At 40.2% G+C, this 20,247-nt stretch overlaps 2 non-coding genes across 2 annotated transcripts; one reads left to right on the forward strand and one right to left on the reverse strand.

The window, feature by feature from the left end:
* Nucleotides 1-576: 576 nt before the first annotated feature.
* Nucleotides 577-684, reverse strand: LOC112804452 (small nucleolar RNA R71). The gene has a single exon (XR_003203067.1). It is a non-coding gene; the product is annotated as a small nucleolar RNA R71 (small nucleolar RNA).
* Nucleotides 685-14,935: 14,251 nt separating this feature from the next.
* LOC112804775 (small nucleolar RNA R71) lies at nt 14,936-15,043 on the forward strand. Its single transcript, XR_003203392.1, has one exon. It is a non-coding gene; the product is annotated as a small nucleolar RNA R71 (small nucleolar RNA).
* The last annotated feature ends 5,204 nt before the right edge of the window (nt 15,044-20,247 follow it).

Below are 20,247 nucleotides of genomic sequence, written 5' to 3' on the forward strand. Positions count from 1 at the left end.
GGATTCCACATTTTCTTGTTCCCTTCTCTTTCTTATGAGCAGGAGCAAAGACACAAGCATTCTTGTTGAGGCTGATCCTGAACCTGAAAGGACCTTGAAGAGAAAGCTAAGAGAAGCTAAGGCACAACTCTCTGTAGAGGACCTAACCGAATTCTTCAAGGAAGAAGAGCTCATGGCAGCCGAAAACAACAACAATGCCAACAATGCAAGGAAGGTGCTGGGTGACTTTACTGCACCTACTCCCAACTTTTATGGAGAAGCATCTCTATCCCTGCCATTGGAGCAAACAACTTTGAGCTTAAGCCTCAATTAGTTTCTCTAATGCAACAGAATTGCAAGTTCCATGGACTTCCATTGGAAGATCCTCATCAGTTTTTAGCTGAATTCTTGCAAACCTGTGACACTGTCAAGACTAATGGGGTTGACCCTGAGGTCTATAGACTTATGCTATTCCCTTTTGCTGTAAGAGACAGAGCCAGGACATGGTTGGACTCACAACCTAAAGAAAGCCTGGACTCTTGGGAAAAGCTAGTCAATGCCTTCTTGGCAAAGTTCTTTCCACCTCAAAAATTGAGTAAGCTTAGAGTGGAAGTCCAAACCTTCAGATAGAAGGAAGGAGAATCCCTCTATGAAGCTTGGGAAAGATACAAACAATTAATCAGAAAGTGTCCTTCTGATATGCTTTCTGAATGGAGCATCATAGGTATTTTCTATGATGGTCTCTCTGAACTATCCAAAATGTCTTTGGATAGCTCTGCTGGAGGCTTTCTTCATCTGAAGAAGACGCCTACAGAAGCTCAAGAGCTGATTGAAATGGTTGCAAATAACCAATTCATGTACACTTCTGAAAGAAATCCTGTGAACAATGGGACTAGTCAGAAGAAAGGAGTTCTTGAGATTGACACTCTGAATGCCATATTGGCTCAGAACAAAATATTGACCCAACAAGTCAATATAATTTCTCAAAGCCTGTCTGGAATGCAAAATGCACCAAGCAGTATTAAGGAGGCTTCATCTGAGGAAGAAGCTTATGATCCTGAGAACCCTTCAATGGAAGAGGTAATTCCATGGGAGAACCCTATGGAAACACCTATAATCCTTCATGGGGAAATCATCCAAATTTTTCATGGAAGGATCAACAGAGACCTCAACAAGGTTTCAATAATAATAATAATGGTGGAAGGAACAGGTTTAGCAATAACAAACCTTTTCCATCATCTTCTCAGCAACAGACAGAGAGTTCTAAGCAGAATAACTCTGACTTAGCAACCATGGTCTCTGATTTAATCAATACCACTCAAAGTTTCATGACTGAAACAAGGTCCTCCATTAGAAATTTGGAGGGACAAGTGGGTCAGCTGAGCAAGAAAATTACTGAACTCCCTCCTAGTACTCTTCCAAGCAATACAGAAGAAAATCCAAAAGGAGAGTGCAAGGCCATCAACATGGCCGAATTTTGGGAGGAAGAAGAGGCAGTGAACGCCACTGAGGAAGACCTCAATAGACGTCCACTGGCCTTCAATGAGTTCCCCAAGGAGGAACCATGGGAATTTGAGGCTCAAAATGAGACCATAGAGATTCCATTGGACTTACTTCTGCCATTCATGAGCTCTGATGAGTATTCTTCCTCTGAAGAGGATGAGTATGTCACTGAAGAGCAAGTTGCTAAATACCTTGGAGCAATCATGAAGCTAAATGACAAGTTGTTTGGAAATGAGACTTGGGAGGATGAAGCTCCTTTGCTCACCAAAGAACTGGATAACTTGTCTAGGCAGAAACTGCCTCAAAAGAGACAGGATCCTGGGAAGTTTTCAATACCTTGTACCATAGGCACCATGACCTTCAAGAGGGCCTTGTGTGACTTAGGGTCAAGTGTAAACCTCATGCCTCTCTCTGTAGTGGAAAAGTTAAGGATTCTTGAGGTGCAAGCTGCAAAAATCTCACTAGAGATGGCAGACAATTCAAGAAAACAAGCCTATGGACTTGTAGAGGATGTTCTGGTAAAAGTTGAAGGCCATTACATCCCTACTGATTTCATAGTCCTAGAGACTGGGAAGTGCATGGATGAATCCATCATCCTTGGCAGACCCTTCCTAGCCACAGCAAGGGCTGTGATTGATGTTGATAGAGGAGAGTTGATCATTCAAGTGAATGAAGAATCCTTGGTGTTTAAGGCTCAAGGATATCCCTCTGTCATCATGGAGAGGAAGCATGAAGAGCTTCTCTCAAAACAGAGCCAAACAGAGCCCCCACAGTCAAACTCTAAGTTTGGTGTTGGGAGGCCACAACCAAACTCTAAGTTTGGTGTTGAACCCCCACATTCAAACTCTAATTTTGGTGTTGGGAGGTTCCAACATAGCTCTGAGCATTTCTGAGGCTCCATGAGAGTCCTCTGTCAAGCTAATGACATTAAAGAAGCGCTTGTTGGGAGGCAACCCAATGTTTTATAATTAACTATTTTCTTTTGTTATTTTATGTTTTTTGTAGGTTGATGATCATGAGAAGTCACAAAATCAATGAAAAAAGCAAAAACAGAATGAAAAACAGAAAGAAAAATAGCACACCCTGGAGGAAGAACCCACTGGCGTTTAAACGCCAGTGAGGCTAGCTGTTGGGCGTTTAACGCCCAGTCTGGCACCATTCTGGGCGTTTAACGCCAGAAAGGGGCACCAGACTGGTGTTAAACGCCAGAAAAGGGCAAGAAGCTGGCGTTAAACGCCAGAAATGGGCACCAGCCCGGCGTTTAACGCTAGAATTGGCACAAAACGAGATTTTGCTTGCCATTTGGTGCAGGGATGACTTTTCCTTGACACCTTAGGATCTGTGGACCCCACAGGATCCCTACCTACCCCACCACTCTCTCCCTTCTTCACCCATTCACCAATCACCTCAACACCTCTTCCCCAAAAACCCTTCACCTATCAAATCCCATCTTTCTCTTCACCACTCACATCCATCCTTCATAAAACCCCACCTACCTCACCATTCAAATTCAAACCACTTTCCCACCCAAACCCACCCTCAATTGACCGAACCCTACCCTTCCTCCACTCCTATATAAACCCTCCTTCACTCCTTCATTTTCACACAACCTAAATACCACTTCTTCCCTTTCTTGGCCGAAAACAAAAGGCCATTCCCATCTCCTTCATTTCTTCTTCTTTTACTCTCTTCTTTCTTCTTTTGCTCGAGGACGAGCAAACATTTTAAGTTTGGTGTGGTAAAAGCATTGCTTTTTGTTTTTCCATAACCATTTATGGCATCCAAGGCCGGAGAAACCTCTAGAAAGAGGAAAGGGAAGGCAAAAGCTTCCACCTCCGAGTCATAGGAGATGGAGAGATTCATCTCAAGGGTGCATCAAGACCACTTCTATAAAGTTGTGGCCTTGAAGAAGGTGATCCCCGAGGTCCCTTTTTCACTCAAAAAGAGTGAATATCCGGAGATCCGACATGAGATCCGAATAAGAGGTTGGGAAATTCTTACCAACCCCATTCAACAAGTCGGAATCTTAATGGTTCAAGAGTTCTATGCCAATGCATGGATCACCAAGAACCATGACCAAAGTATGAACCCGGATCCAAAGAATTATCTTACTATGGTTCGGGGGAAATACTTGGATTTTAGTCCGGAAAGTGTAAGGGTGGCATTCAATTTGCCCATGATGCAAGGAGATGAACATCCTTACACTAGAAGGGTCAACTTTGATCAAAGGTTGGACCAAGTCCTCACAGTCATATGTGAAGAGGGCGCCCAATGGAAGAGAGATTCAAGAGGGAAGCCGGTTCAATTGAGAAGGCATGACCTCAAACCCGTGGCTAGAGGATGGTTGGAGTTTATCCAACGCTCAATCATTCCCATTAGCAACCGGTCCGAAGTTACCATAGACCGGGCTATCATGATTCATAGCATCATGATTGGAGAACAAATAGAAGTTCATGAGGTTATATCTCAAGAGCTTTATAAGGTGGCGGACAAGCCCTCCACCTTGGCAAGGTTAGCCTTCCCTCATCTCATTTGTCACCTCTGTTATTCAGTTGGAGTTGACATAGAGGGAGACACCCCTATTGATGAGGACAAGCCCATCACTAAGAAGAGGATGGAGCACACAAGAGACCCCACTCATCATGAGATCCCTGAGATACCTCAAGGGATGCACTTTCCTCCACAAAACTATTGGGAGCAACTAAACACCTCCCTAGGAGAATTGAGTTCCAACATGGGACAACTAAGGGTGGAGCATCAAGAACACTCCATCATCCTCCATGAAATTAGAGAAGATCAAAGAATCATGAGAGAGGAGCAACAAAGACAAGGAAGAGATATTGAGGAGCTCAAGCACTCCATAGGATCTTCAAGAGGAAGAAAGAGCCGCCATCACTAAGGTGGACCCGTTCCTTAATTTCCTTGTTCTTTATTTTCCTGTTTTTTCGAATTTTAGTGCTTATGTTTGTCTATGTTTGTGTCTTGTGATCATTAGTGTCTTAGTGTCTATGCCTTAAAGTTATGAATGTCCTATGAATCCATCACCTTTCTTAAATGAAAAATGTTCTTAATTGAAAAAGAAAAGAATTGCATGAATTTTGAATTTTATAATAGTTTAATTATTTTGATGTGGTGGCAATATTTTTGTCTTCTGAATGTATGCTTAAACAGTGCATATGTCTTTTGAATTTGTGGTTCATGAATGTTGGCTCTTGAAAGAATGATGAAAAAGGAGACATGTTACTGAGGATCTGAAAAATCATAAAAATGATTCTTGAAGCAAGAAAAAGCAGTGAATACAAAAAAAAAATCCGAAAAAAAAAGAAGAGAAAAAAGAAAATGAAAAAAAAGAGAAAAATAAAGAAATAAAGTTGTGATCCAAGGCAAAAAGAGTGTGCTTAAGAACCCTGGACACCTCTAATTGGGGACTCTAGCAAAGCTGGGTCACAATCTGAAAAGGTTCACCCAATTATGTGTCTGTGGCATGTATGTATCTGGTGGTAATACTGGAAGACAGAGTGCTTTGGGCCACGGCCAAGACTCAATAAGTAGCTGTGTTCAAGAATCATCATACTTAACTAGGAGAATCAATAACACTATCTGGATTCTGAGTTCCTAAAGAAGCCAATCATTATGAATTTCAAAGGATAGAGTGAGATGCCAAAACTGTTCAGAGGCAAAAAGCTAAAAGCCCCGCTCATCTAATTAATACTGATCTTCACAGATGTTTTTGGAATTCCATAAACATCTATGAAGATCAGTATTAATTAGATGAGCGGGGTTTTTAGCTTTTTGCCTCTGAACAGTTTTGGCATCTCACTCTATCCTTTGAAATTCAGAATGATTGGCTTCTATAGGAACTCAGAATCCAGATAGTGTTATTGATTCTCGTAGTTAAGTATGATGATTCTTGAACACAACTACTTTATGAGTCTTGGCCGTGGCCCAAAGCACTCTGTCTTCCAGTATTACCACCGGATACATACATGCCACAAACACATAACTGGGTGAACCTTTTCAGATTGTGACTCAGCTTTGCTAGAGTCCCCAATTAGAGGTATCCAGGGTTCTTAAGCACACTCTTTTTGCCTTGGATCACGACTTTATTTTTACCCTTGCCTTTCGGTTTAAAGGGCTATTGGCTTTTTCTGCTTGCTTTCTCTCTTTTCTTTTTATTTTTTTTGCACATAATCTCTCTTTTTTTTTAATTCACTGCTTTTTCTTGCTTCAAGAATCATTTTTATGATTTTTCAGATCCTCAGTAACATGTCTCCTTTTTTCATCATTCTTTCAAGAGCCAACATTCATGAACAACAAATTCAAAAGACATATGCACTGTTCAAGCATACATTCAGAAGTCAAAGTATTGCCACCACATCACAATAATTAATCTGTTATAAAATTCAGAATTCATGCAATTCTTCTCTTTTTCAATTAAAAACAATTTTCATTTAAGAAAGGTGATGGATTCATAGGTCATTCATAACTTTAAGGCATAGACACTAAGATACTAATGATCATAAGACACAAGGAGATTAAAGAACGGGTCCACCTTAGTGATGGCGGCTTGTTCTTCTTCTTGAAGATCTTATGGAGTGCTTGAGCTACTCAATGTCTCTTCCTTGCCTTTGTTGCTCCTCTCTCATGATTCTTTGATCTTCTCTAATTTCATGGATGAGAATGGAATGTTCTTGGTGCTCCACCCTTAGTTGTCCCATGTTGGAACTCAATTCTCCTAGGGAGGTGTTGATTTGCTCCCAATAGTTTGGTGGAGGAAAGTGCATCCCTTGAGGCATCTCCGGGATTTCATGGTGAGGAATTTCCTCATGTCCATGAGTGGGATCTCTTGTTTGCTCCATCCTCTTCTTAGTGATGGGCTTGTCCTCATTAATGAGGATGTCTCCCTCTATGTTAACTCCTACTGAATTACAGAGGTGACAAATGAGATGAGGGAAGGCTAACCTTGCCAAGGTAGAGGACTTGTCCGCCACCTTATAAAGTTCTTGGGATATAACCTCATGAACTTCTACTTCCTCTCCAATCATGATGCTATGAATCATGATAGCCCGGTCTATAGTAACTTCGGACCGGTTGCTAGTGGGAATGATTGAGAGTTGGATAAACTCCAACCATCCCCTAGCCACGGGCTTGAGGTCATGCCTTCTCAGTTGAAGCGGCTTCCCTCTTGAATCTCTCTTCCATTGAGCGCCCTCTTCACAAATGTCTATGAGGACTTGGTCCAACCTTTGATCAAAGTTGACCCTTCTAGTGTAGGGTTGTTCATCTCCTTGCATCATGGGCAAGTTAAATGCCAACCGTACATTTTCCGGACTAAAATCTAAGCATTTCCCCCGAACCATTGTAAGCCAATTCTTTGGGCCCGGGTTCACACTTTGATCATGGTTCTTGGTGATCCATGCATTGGCATAGAACTCTTGAACCATTAAGATTCCGACTTGTTGAATGAGGTTGGTAAGAACTTCCCAACCTCTTCTTCAGATCTCATGTCGGATCCCCGGATATTCACTCTTTTTGAGTTTGAAAGGGACCTCGGGGATCACCTTCTTCATGGCCACAACTTCATAGAAGTGGTCTTGATGCACCCTTGAGATGAATCTCTCCATCTCCCATGACTCGGAGGTGGAAGCTTTTTGCCTTCCCTTTCCTCTTTCTAGAGGTTTCTCCGGCCTTAGATGCCATAAATGGTTATGGAAAAACAAAAAGCAATGCTTTTACCACACCAAACTTATAAGATTTGCTCGTCCTCGAGCAAAAGAAGAAAGAAGAGAGTAGAAGAAGAAGAAATAGAGGAGATGGAGGGGGGGTATGGTTCGGCCATTATGGGTGGGTTTGGGAGGGAAAGTGGTTTAAATTTTAATGGTGAGGTAGGTGGGGTTTTATGAAGGATGGATGTGAGTGGTGAAGAGAATGGTGAGATTTGATAGGTGAGGGGTTTTTAGGAAAGAAGTGTTTAGGTGATTGGTGAATGCGTGAAGAAGAGAGAGTGTGGTGGGGTAGGTGGGGATCCTGTGGGATCCACAGATCCTGAGGTGTCAAGGATAGCTCATCCCTGCACCAAGTGGCGTGTAAAACGCCTCTTTCTGCCAATCCTGGCGTTAAACGCCGGGCTGCTACCCTTTTCTGGCGTTTAATGCCAGCTGCTTGCCCATTCCTGGCGTTAAACGCCAGTCTGGTGCCCCTTTCTGGCGTTAAACACCCAGAATGGTGCCAGACTGGGCGTTAAATGCCCATTTTGCTATCTTCACTGGCGTTTAAACGCCAGTAAATTTTCCTCCAGGGTGTGCTGTTTTTCTTTCTGTTTTTCATTCTGTTTTTGCTATTTCAATTGATTTTGTGACTTCCCATGATCATCAACCTATAGAAAACATAAAATGACAATGGAAAATAGATAAATATAACATTGGGTTGCCTCTCAAACTTAGAGTTTGACTGTGGGGGCTCTGTTTGACTCTATTTTGAGAGAAGCTCTTCATGCTTCCTCTCCATAGTTACAGAGGGATATCCTTGAGCCTTAAACACAAAGGATTCTTCATTCACTTGAATGATCAATTCTCCTCTGTCAACATCAATCACAGCCTTTGCTGTGGCTAGGAAGGGTCTGCCAAGGATGATGGATTCATCCATGCACTTCCCAGTCTCTAGGACTATGAAATCAGCAGGGATGTAATGGTCTTCAACCTTTACCAAGACATCCTCTACAAGTCCATAAGCCTGTTTTCTTGAATTGTCTGCCATCTCTAGTGAGATTCTTGCAGCTTGTACCTCAAAGATCCCTAGCTTCTCTATTACAGAGAGAGGCATGAGGTTTATGCTTGACCCTAGGTCACACAGAGCCTTCTTGAAGGTCATGGTGCCTACTGTACAAGGTATTGAGAACTTCCCAGGATCCTGTCTTTTTTGAGGTAATCTCTGCCTAGTCAAGTCATCCAGTTCTTTGGTGATCAAAGGGGGTTCATCCTCCCAAGTCTCATTACCAAATAACTTGTCATTTAGCTTCATGATTACTCCAAGGTACTTAGCAACTTGCTCTTCAGTGACATCTTCGTCCTCTTCAGAGGAAGAATATTCATCAAAGCTCATGAATGGCAGAAGTAAATCCAATGGAATCTCTATGGTCTCAGTGTGAGCCTCAGATTCCCATGGTTCCTCATTAGGGAACTCATTGGAGGCCAGTGAACGTCCATTGAGGTCTTGCTCAGTGGCGCTCACTGCCTCTTTCTCCTCTCCAAATTCGGCCATGTTGATGGCTGATGATTAAATTTTTGACGGTTTAGAATTTCACAAATGAATTCTCGTCGAAGTATAGTCTCTAAACCAACAATAATCCTCTCATACAAAAATTTGTTTGTCACAAGTACAAACCCCTAAAATCTATAAACCGAAGTATTTAAACCTCGGGTCGTCTCTTAAAGGACTTGTAGGGTAGTGTTCTTGTTATTGGTTATGGACTTGTTTATTTTGGGGTTTTGGATGAGGAATGTGAATAGTAAATGGTAGGAAACCTTTATTCACAAAATGGTCTTGGCAAGGTTTGGTTGTCAAGGGTCTTCATCATTATCACTAGCCACAAGTATGGTAGTTGCAAGGATTAATACCACTTAGTCATCCTTAAATCAATTAACAAAGGAAAGTCAAGTGAGTTATATCAATCCTAGTCCATAAGTCCTAGCTTTCCACTAATTGGATTAATGAAGGCTAGAGTTAATGGCTATCAACTATCAATCAATTGGACACTAGTGACTCAAGAAATCCTAAGTTACCTTCTCAAGCCAAGAACATAAAATTCTAGTCTAACATTCTTCCAAGCATTTAATCAAACACTTGGAAGGCATAAAAGAAAAGCATAGTAAAATTGCAAGAAAAGTAAATCTACACTACTCAATTGCAAGGAATTAAACAACAACAAATCAAATGAACACAATTATTATGAATTACCTCTAATTGAATTGAAAGAGAATAGGAGGAACAAAAGTAGATCTACAACAAAGTATAAGAACAACATAAAGGAAATTACAACAAAAGAATAGAGGAAGATGAATGTAACAACAAAGAATTGAAAGGTAGAAGTAGAAGAAAGCAAAGATTAAAACCTAGATCTAAGAACTAATCCTAATCCTAATCCTAGAGAGAAGTGAGAGCTTCTTTCTCTAGAAACTAACTCTAACTACTAAACTATGACTAATGATCAAAAGTATGTTGATTCCTCTTCAATCCTTGGCTTAAATAGCATCAGAAATGAGTTGGATTGGGCCCACAAGGCTTCTAAAATCGCTGGCCACGTGTTGCATTAAGTGGGTCATGTGCCAGCAACGGCGCGTCCGCGTACCGTGCGCGTGCGCACCCCTATGCACGATGCAACTATGGAAAATATTATATCATTTCGAAGCCCCGGATGTTAGCTTTCTAACCCAACTGGAACCGTATCAATTGGACCTCTGTAGCTCAAGTTATGATCAATTAAGTGCAAAGAGGTCGGCTTGACAGCTTTTTGGTTCCATTATTTCTTCATGAGTTCTCCAACTTTACATGCTTTTTCTTCATTCCCTTGATCCAATCTTTGCCTCCTAAATCTGAATCACTTAACAAACATATCAAGGCATCTAATAGAATCAAGGTGAATTAAATTTAGCTATTTTAAGTCCTAAAAAGCATGTTTTCACTCTTAAGCACAATTAAAGGAGAATATACAAAACCATGCTATTTCATTGCATAAATGTGGGTAAAAGGTTATAAAATCCCCTAAATCAAGCATAAGATAAGCCCTACAAATGGGGTTTATCAATGGCCTTATACTCTCCTTTTGGATTTTCTTCTCTATTGCTTGGAAGAGTACTAGGAGGGAGTTTAGTAACTTTCTTACTCAGCTGACTCACTTTGTAACAACCCCGGTTTTCGAGTACGCGAGATCTTTTCTGAAAGTACGGAGAACTCCAGAGGATCAGTAAGGGGAGAAGCTCTGATATATTATCAAGTATCTCAATCCTAATTGTCATTATGTCATCTTTAAGCTAGAACCTTTTATGAGGCAAGCTCGATAATGCAGTTACGAAGAACATAGTTTTTGAACCGTATCAGTTAGGAGTTTTGATCCGGTTTTTCGTAAATAGTCTCAGTTTGACGAACCGGATTCGATTCATGAGAAAAGAGAGATAATAGGGTAATATCATCATTATATGAGTATTAGAAGCTTCTTGAATGATATTATAAGGTTACCTGGTCAGTTTTAGTTAAAAACAGAAAATCGGTTTAACCGGGTTCACAGTTTACTGGTGCAGCTTAGCACCAGCACTCTCTGATGGCTTTAGCAATGCTAAGGCCTCATTATTCATGTTTTATTCTCATAATAAATATGTTACTAGTGTCATTTATGCTAGTAGCTCAGAAAATAATTTTTAGAGATATTTTTGCAAGTGTTCCGATACACCTAGTTTTAGTAGTTATATACCTGAGATATTTTAATATTATTTTAATCCACCTCCAAGCCAACCAATCACAACTCACCCTACACCCCCAAAACCCCCAAGGCTGGCTCATTTTCACTTTGTGGCCGAAAATAGGTAGAGAGAAAAAGAGAGAAAAGTTCTTAGTTCCAAATCTTCAAATCTTGATTTCTGCTGAACTAAAACTCAAATCAAAATTCCAATCCGACCAAAATGATCCTCTCTTCTTTCTCTACATGATCATATGACTTATCAAGGCTGGGATCAAGGTGAGTTGGCTGCACCATATCTCTTTTGATTCGGTTTCAAGGAAACATGGTTAAATATGTGTTTTCTTGATGTGATTTAGGAGGAAAAAGTGCTTAAGGACCACCTGAAAGTTTGATTGAATTAGGAGCAGCAAAACCAGGTAGGGTGTCACGAAATTAATCTTGATTATTTGTGTTTGAGATGTGTGAAGGTTGTATTATTTGGCTGTGCTAAAAATTGGTTGCATATGTGATTGATTCTTGGTGAAAATTTGGTGAAATTTTGATGAAATTTGATGAAATTCAAGCTTTAAAGTTCATGTTCTTGGGCAGCTGGAAAAACGAAACCCTAAGCTTAAATTGAGGTTCAATTTGTGTTGAAATCATGTAGAAAAGATGGGGTTTTAGTTGTGGCTAATTTATTATGAATTATAGTAAAAATCGGTTGCTGAAAAGACTGAAAAACGGGTAAAAACAGAGAAAGAATTTGAAGAATTTATGAAGAACATGAAGAACACTTTGAGTGTGATGAAGAACAATGAAGAACAGGCCTTAGATCTTAAAAAGGACAAGGAAGTAAAATTTTTGGTGTTTAAGGGGTTGTTTAGTAATTTCTGAAAGTTAGGGTGGTTAAAGTAGAAATATTAAAAGTTACGGATGGTAAAAAGTGAATTTTAAAGGTTAAAGGTAAAAGGTAAGTTAATTTTCGAAAATTAATAATAAAATAATAAATAATAATAAAATATTAAATAATAATATTTAATTAAAAATAATATTTTAATAAAAATAATAAAATAATGCGGAACAGGCAGTTTTCTGTAAAAGCTTTAGAAAGACAACTTTAAGTGCAGAATCTTATAATTACCTTCATAAAACACTTAGGGTGTGGTAAGAACATATTAGTGAGGCAAAGATAAAGAAAAGATAAAAAGTTGAAGAAAAGATAAAAATCAAAGAAAAAGTCTGTAAAATTTTAACAACAGAGAAACAGACAGAGACTAGTGAACAAACTAGGGCAACATAGTTAGTTCTTGATTTCCGAATAGGGTTAGGTATTATATGAAAAGTTAAACTGTTTCAGTATAGACTTAATGAATCTATACTTGGGGCAGGCTAACTAATCATATCGAAATTTACATAAGCTTTAAATACATACGTTAAATAGAGCAAGCAGAATAAAGTGAGGAAGCGCAGAGAAAGGAACAAACAGAGCAGAATAAAGAGACAAAGCGAAGAGAGTAATATGATAAAGAGTAGAGAACCTATTGAGAGGTCATCTGTTGCATTAAGGCAACCTCAGAGATATCCATATGTTCATCTACTGCATTGTAGCAGTCAGATAGATAATGGTGCAACCACTGAGAAACGCTTTCCTGCGGTACAGATCCATATTTTATTTCTGTAAGGCAGAGGGGTTATTTCCTGCTACATAAGTACTGTGACCACCTGTTCCATTTCTGTAGTGGCAGAGGGGTTATTTCCTGTATACAGAAGGTGTGTCGGCATACAACCCTGCAGTGGCAGATGTGTTATTTCCTGCGTGTAGTGGACCCTGTGGTGGCAGAGGGGTTATTTCCTGTACACAGGGGTATAGCCAACAGGAAAGCCATATTCGGCTAGTAATGCTGGGTTACGTCGGGAGCGGGTAGAAACCGACAAATGAGCTCATTACCTGCACTAGGACTAGACATGCATCATTCTTGTCTGCGCATTACTCTCTGTTGCATTCCTACTTGTGTTTGACCTATTTCTTTATGTTTGTTTGCTTGAGTGCTATGTCTATGCTTTATTTTCTTGCACTCTTCTGTTTGTGTTCTGTTTTCTGTTTTCCCTATCTATTTTAACTACTGTTTACTACTTTACTGTATTCTAATATCCATCTGCTAATCGAAAACGAATAAATGAATGTAACTAACAACCCCGACCCTACTAAGAACTCCCCAGTTCTTACCCTTTCTCTCCCTTCCTCCCCCTCAGATGGAGACGGGCGTGATCTTCTATGAGTTCGAGGACCCTTACGTCTACGAGGATCCGGTACATCACAGTTACTTCATCATGGGATTGGAGCCTCGTATTAGACGATATGCATTACCTAATCGAGCCTTTCAACATCCTCTGTCTAGCCCGTATTTTGACCCTGATGCTCCATACAACTTTCTCTTATCCTGGTTACATCCTGACGCACCTGTACATCCTTTTCCTGATGATCCCGAGCACCCTATACCAGCTCAACCTTTGAATGAGGTGGAACCTGAGCCTATCATTCCTGATGAGCCCGAGTTAGCTGGTGACTACGTACCTGTGATACCACCAGAGTGGGACTTTCCTCCTGAGCCGATCCCTGACTTTCCACAGCCTGATGAGCCGGCACTACCGGACGGTGGGGTAGCTCCTATATACGTGAACGGACCTGTGCTCGCGAATGGTTTTGTACATAGTGACAGCAGTGTTTCTGGTGGATCTGAGGGTATAGTTGTAGCTGCGGATGATGAGGAGGAGGAGGATCCTGAGATAGAGATAGAGCAGGATGAGGATATGGACAAGCCTCACGGCGATTCTCCGAACGGCCACGAGTAGATATAGTTTGACTGCGGAAGGGGCATTCTTTTGATGACACTCTAGTCTAACATTATCGGATAGATAGTCTCTCACTTGTGTTAGTAACCCGAGAGCTAGGAGCTATATAGTGGTTAGGCTAGCCTGGGTGCCAGTTTAGCGGCTTTTTGTATGGGCCAGGCCCTGGGAGTGTCGTGTAAATATTAGCTACGTAGGATGACGAGGATGTAAACTGACTTGATCTTGTGTAAACGCTACATGTTTTGTTATTGTGTACATGATGTATATTATCTGCTGTGTTTCTATGTTTCTTTATGCCACTTTTCTATTATTCTCATTATATGCTTGTTTATTTTACCTGAACGTCCGCAACAAAAAAAAAATAAACTACTCGTAAAAATTGGCATCGCTCTAACAAGGAATAGGCTCAAATATTAAATAATAGATAACAATTAGGAAGGATAAGTTAGTAACACTTAGCTTCTTGTATGACCATGGCATACTGGGAGTTGGGTCGTTACACACTTGTGCCTCTAAGTTTCTAATGGAGGACCTTGTTTCAGTCATGAAACTTTGAGTGGTTTTGATTAGATCAGAGACCATGGTTGCTAAGTCAGAGTGGCTCTGCTTAGAATTCTCTGTCTGTTGCTGAGAAGATGATGGAAAAGGCTTGCCATTGCTAAACCTGTTTCTTCCATCCTTATTGTTGTTGAAACCTTGTTGAGGTCTCTGTTGATCCTTCCATGAGAGATTTGGATGATTTCTCCATGAAGGATTATAGGTGTTTCCATAGGGTTCTCTGATGTAATCCACCTCTTCTATTGATGGGTTCTCAGGATCATAAGCTTCTTCTTCAGATGAAGCATCCTTAGTACTGCCTGGTGCAGCTTGCATTCCAGACAGACTTTGAGAAATCATATTGACTTGCTGAGTCAATATTTTGTTCTGAGCCAATATGGCATTCAGAGTATCAATCTCAAGAACTACTTTCTTCTGATTCGTCCCATTGTTCACAGGATTCCTTTCAGAAGTGTACATGAATTGGTTATTTGCAACCATTTCAATGAGTTCTTGAGCTTCTGCAGGCGTCTTCTTCAGATGAAGAGATCCTCCAGCAGAGCTATCCAATGACATCTTGGACAGTTCAGACAGACCATCATAGAAGATACCTATGATGCTCCACTCAGAAAGCATGTCAGAAGGGCACTTTCTAATCAATTGTTTGTATCTTTCCCAAGCTTCATAGAGGGATTCACCTTCTTTCTGTCTGAAGTTTTGGACTTCCACTCTAAGCTTACTCAATTTTTGAGGTGGAAAGAACTTTGCCAATAAGGCATTGACTAGCTTTTCCCAAGAGTTCAGGCTTTCTTTAGGTTGTAAGTCCAACCATATCCTAGCTCTGTCTCTTACAGCAAAAGGGAATAGCATAAGTCTGTAGACCTCAGGGTCAACCCCATTGGTCTTGACAGTGTCACAGATTTGCAAGAATTCAGCTAAAAACTGATGAGGATCTGCCAATGGAAGTCCATGGAACTTGCAATTCTGTTGCATTAGAGAAACTAATTGAGGCTTAAGCTCAAAGTTGTTTGCTCCAATGGCAGGGATGGAGATGCTTCTCCCACAGAAATCGGGAGTAGGTGCAGTAATGTCACCCAGCACCTTCCTTGCATTGTTGGCATTGTTGTTGTTTTCGGCTGCCATGTCTTCTTCTTGTTTGAAGATTTCTGTTAGGTCCTCTACAGAGAGTAGTGCTTTAGCTTCTCTTAGCTTTCGCTTCAAGGTCCTTTCAGGTTCAGGGTCAGCCTCAACAAGAATGCTTTTGTCTTTGCTCCTGCTCATGTGAAAGAGAAAAGAACAAGAAAATATGGAATCCTCTATGTGACAGTATAGAGATTCCTTGAGGTGTCAGAGGAAAAGAAGAATAGAAGGAGGAGGTAGAAGAATTCGAACTTATCAAGAGGGATAGAGTTCGAATTGTGCATTGTGGAGGAGTGTTAATCCATAAATAGAAGGATGTGAGAAGAGGGGAGGAATTTTCAAAAATAAAGTAAAAGATTTTGAAACAGATTTTGAAATTAGAAATCAAAAAGATTTGATTGAAAATTAATTTTGAAAAAGATGTAATTGAAAAGATATGATTGAAAAGCAATTTAAAAAGATTTGAATTTTTAAAATTAATGACTTGGCGAACAAGAAATTTAAAAGATATGATTCAGACATTAAACCTTTCTCAACAGAAAAGGCAACATACTTGAAATGTTGAATCAAATCATTAATTGTTAGCAAGTATTTTTGAAAAATGGAAAGAAATTGATTTTGAAAATATGTGATTGAAAATATATGATTTGAAAAAGATTTGATTTTGAAACATTATAAAAACTTGAAAAAATTTTGAATTAAAAACAAAATCTTCCCTCTTGTGCCATCCTGACGTTAAACGCCCAGAATGGTATCCATTCTGGTGTTTAACGCCCAAAATCCATTCTGGTGTTTAACGCCCAAAATGCTACCCTTTTGGGCATTAAACGCTCGGCCAGGTGCCCTGGCTGGCGTTTAAACGCCAGTTTTCCTTTTTCACTGGGCGTTTTGAACACCCAGCTTTTTCTGTGTAATTCCTCTGCTGCATGTTCTGAATCTTCAATTCTCTGTATTATTGACTTGAAAAGACACAAATTAAAAATTTTTTGGATTTTTAGTGAACAATCAAAATGCAACTAAACATGGAAAACTAAAATCAAATAATCAATGCATGCAAGACACCAAACTTAGAAGTTTGTATACTATTGACACTAACAAATTGAGAATGCATATGTGAAACAACAAAACACTCAAGACAAGAGAATTTAAAGATCAGAGCAAGGAAATCATCAAGAACAACTTGAAGATTAATGAAGACACATGAATGAATTCGAAAAATGCAAGAAGAATACAAACATGCAATTAACACCAAACTTAAAATGAGACACTAGACTCAAACAAGAAACATAAAATATTTTTTATTTTTATGACTTTTGTAATTTTTTTGGATTTTTTGAAAATTATGTGGAAAAAGAGAATAAAGAGGATCAAAACTTTTAATAAGAATTCCAGGAATCATGCAATGTTAGTCTAAAGCTTTAGTCTAAAAAGATTAGACATGGCTAGCCAAGCTTCAGCAGGACATTACATTCAAGAGCTAAATTGATGAGAATCAATCAGCTTTGCTGATGATAAGAACATCACCTTGAAAATCTAGAATTCATTCTTAAAAATTCTAAAGAAAAATACCTAATCTAAGCAACAAGATGAACCGTCAGTTGTCCAAACTCAAACAATCCCCAGCAATGGCGCCAAAAACTTGGTGCACGAAATTGTGATCATCAATGGCGCCATCAACATGGTACGCTCAATTGCAATCTCAACTCTTTATCACAACTTTGCACAACTAACCAGCAAGTGCACTGGGTCGTCCAAGTAATAAACCTTACGCGAGTAAGGGTCGATCCCACGGAGATTGTTGGTATGAAGCAAGCTATGGTCATCTTGTAAATCTCATTCAGGCGGATTCAAATGGTTATGGAGGATTAATGATTAAAAGATAAATAAAACATAAAGATAGAGATACTTATGTAATTCATTGGTGAGAATTTCAGATAAGCGTATGGAGATGCTTTGTCCCTTCCGTCTCTCTGCTTTCCTACTGTCTTCATCCAATCCTTCTTACTCCTTTCCATGGCAAGCTGTATGTGGGGCATCACCATTGTCAATGGCTACAGTCCCGTCCTCTCAGTGAAAATGTTCAACGCGCTCTGTCACAGCACGGCTATTCATCTGTCGGTTCTCGATCATGTCGGAATAAAATCCATTGATTCTTTTGCGTCTGTCACTAACGCCCCACAATCGCGAGTTTGAATCTCGTCACAGTCATTCAATCCTTGAATCCTACTCAGAATACCACAGACAAGGTTTAGACCTTCCAGATTCTCAAGAATGCCGCCATCAATTCTAGCTTATACCACGAAGATTCTGATTAAGGAATCCAAGAGATATCCACTCAAGCCTTGTTTGCATGTAGAACGGAAGTGGTTGTCAAGCACGCGTTCAAAAGTGAGAATGATGATGAGCGTCACATAATCATCACATTCATCATGTTCTTGGGTGCAAATGAATATCTTAGAACAAGAATAAGCTGAATTGAATAGAAGAACAATAGTAATTGCATTAATACTCGAGGTACAGTAGAGCTCTACACCTTAATCTATGGTGTGTAGAAATTCCACCGTTGAAAATACATAAAAACAAGGTCTAGGCATGGCCGAATGGCCAGCCTCCTATAATCTAAGAACTAGACGTCCAAAGATGATCCTAAGATCTAAAGTGATCAAAAGATGTCTAATACAATAGCAAAAGGTCCTATTTGTAGATAACTAGTAGCTTAGGGTTTACAAAGATGAGTAAATGACATAAAAATCCACTTCCGGGCCCACTTGGTGTGTGCTTGGGCTGAGCATTGAAGCTTTCATGTGTAGAGACTTTTCTTGGAGTTAAACGCCAGCTTTTGTGCCATTTTGGGCGTTTAACTCCCATTCTTGTGCCAGTTCTGGCGTTAAACGCCAGAATTCTTGAGCTGATTTGGAATGCCGGTTTGGTCCATCAAATCTCGAGCAAAGTATGGACTATTATACACTGCTGGAAAGCCAAGGATGTCTACTTTCTAACGTAATTGAGAGTGCGCCAATTGGGCTTTTGTAGCTCCAGAAAATCCACTTCGAGTGCAGGGAGGTCAGAATCTAATAGCATCTGCAGTACTTTTTAGCCTTTGAATCAGATTTTTGCTCAGGTCCTTCAATTTCTGCCAGAAAATACCTGAAATCATAGAAAAACACACAAACTCATAGTAAAGTCCAGAAAAGTGAATTTTAAATAAAAACTAATAAAAATATAATAAAAACTAACTAAAACATACTAAAAACATACTAAAAACAATGCCAAAAAGTGTATAAATTATCCGCTCATCAGTGTTCCGAGGATTACCTGAAACTGTAGGTCGATCTCGGATGAGATCTTCTGTGCTATTCGGAGCTGTTATGTCCGACTTGATGGACTTGGTGATGGTGCTGATCCTTCGTCCCCGGAGGTTGGGGGGTACCTGCAAGGGACTCCGATGCTTAAGTTAGCAAGGGTATTAAGCAGGTATTGAGTAGAATCAGAGTATCAGTTATACTTTGGTGCTCCAGTGTATTTATAATGGTGTAGAGTGACCTTCTTAGATAAGATAAGTTAGTTATCTTATCTTATCTTTATCTTATTTTCAAGTGAGGTCATCTTATCTTCAAGGGAACTGCCCTTCTCTCTGTAGGCTTGGGCTGCCTTAGGATTTGGGTCGTGGTCCTCCATTTGGGCCCTTTATTGGGCTTTTCTGTGACTTGGTCGAGCTCTTTGAGAATAGGTCGGGTCATCCTGACCTGAAGAGGTCAGTCGCTTTGTCTGTAGAACATTCCGAGTCGGACAGCTTTGACCCTGGGTATGAACAGTGTCCCTGTTCGAGCTTAGTCTTTCTTGATCCCTATTAGGTGAAGCCGAGCTCGGGCATCTTGTCAACTTCTTCCTTTGTAGAGCTCTTCCTTTGAATGCGAAACGTTTTGTTTCTCCTTAAAAGCGCGCATTTTTCTAACGTTCTTGCTTTGGGAAGATGCGAGGGTTTTAATTCCCTCATTAATTAACTTTTAATGCTCCGCTTTCTCTGGGTCTCTTTATTTTTAAGCTTCGCATTTGAAAAATGGTTACTGATGCAATTGCATATTTGTTATATTAACTAGTTAGTTTAGTTGATTTTAGCTTGATTTCACTCATTTTCTCTAAATAAACAAGTCCTTTTATGAGTTTGTTTTCATGCATGAGAATACTAAGGAACATGTTGATTCTAGCCAAATTCATGCAAATGATTTAAAGAATATATACATGAATGAGTATGAATGAATCTCATGGGATTTGTGCATGAATTGGTAAGACTTTGAAGCTATTTCCTTTGTTGATGATAGGTGATGAAACAAGGAAGCATGGAAGCAAGAAGGATGCAAGCTGGGCAAGAAGGAGTTGGCGTTGCCAACTTGGAAGAAGGCTGCGTTATTGAAGGCAACGCCAGGCAACCAAGAAGCAAAGTTGGCGTTGCCAACTTGAGAATAGAGGGCGTTGTTGAGGATAACGCCAGGCAGCCTTGGAAGCAAAGTTGGCGTTGCCAACTCTAGAACCAAGTTGCCAACGCCCACACAAGCAAGGAACTTGGCCCTGGAGGAAGAGTTGGCGTTGCCAACTCTAGAACCAAGTTGCCAACGCCCACACAAGCAAGGAACTTGGCCCTGGAGGAAGAGCTGGCGTTGCCAACTCTAGAACCAAGTTGCCAACGCCCACACAAGCAAGGAACTTGAGCCATGAAGGAGTGTCGAGGGCGTTGCCAACGCCAAGAACTATGGGGGTTGTTGAAGGCAATGCCACACACACAAGCTTGGCCCTGGATGAAG

The sequence above is a fragment of the Arachis hypogaea genome, chromosome 5 (genome assembly GCF_003086295.3).
Source record: "Arachis hypogaea cultivar Tifrunner chromosome 5, arahy.Tifrunner.gnm2.J5K5, whole genome shotgun sequence".
Taxonomy (NCBI): domain Eukaryota; kingdom Viridiplantae; phylum Streptophyta; class Magnoliopsida; order Fabales; family Fabaceae; genus Arachis; species Arachis hypogaea.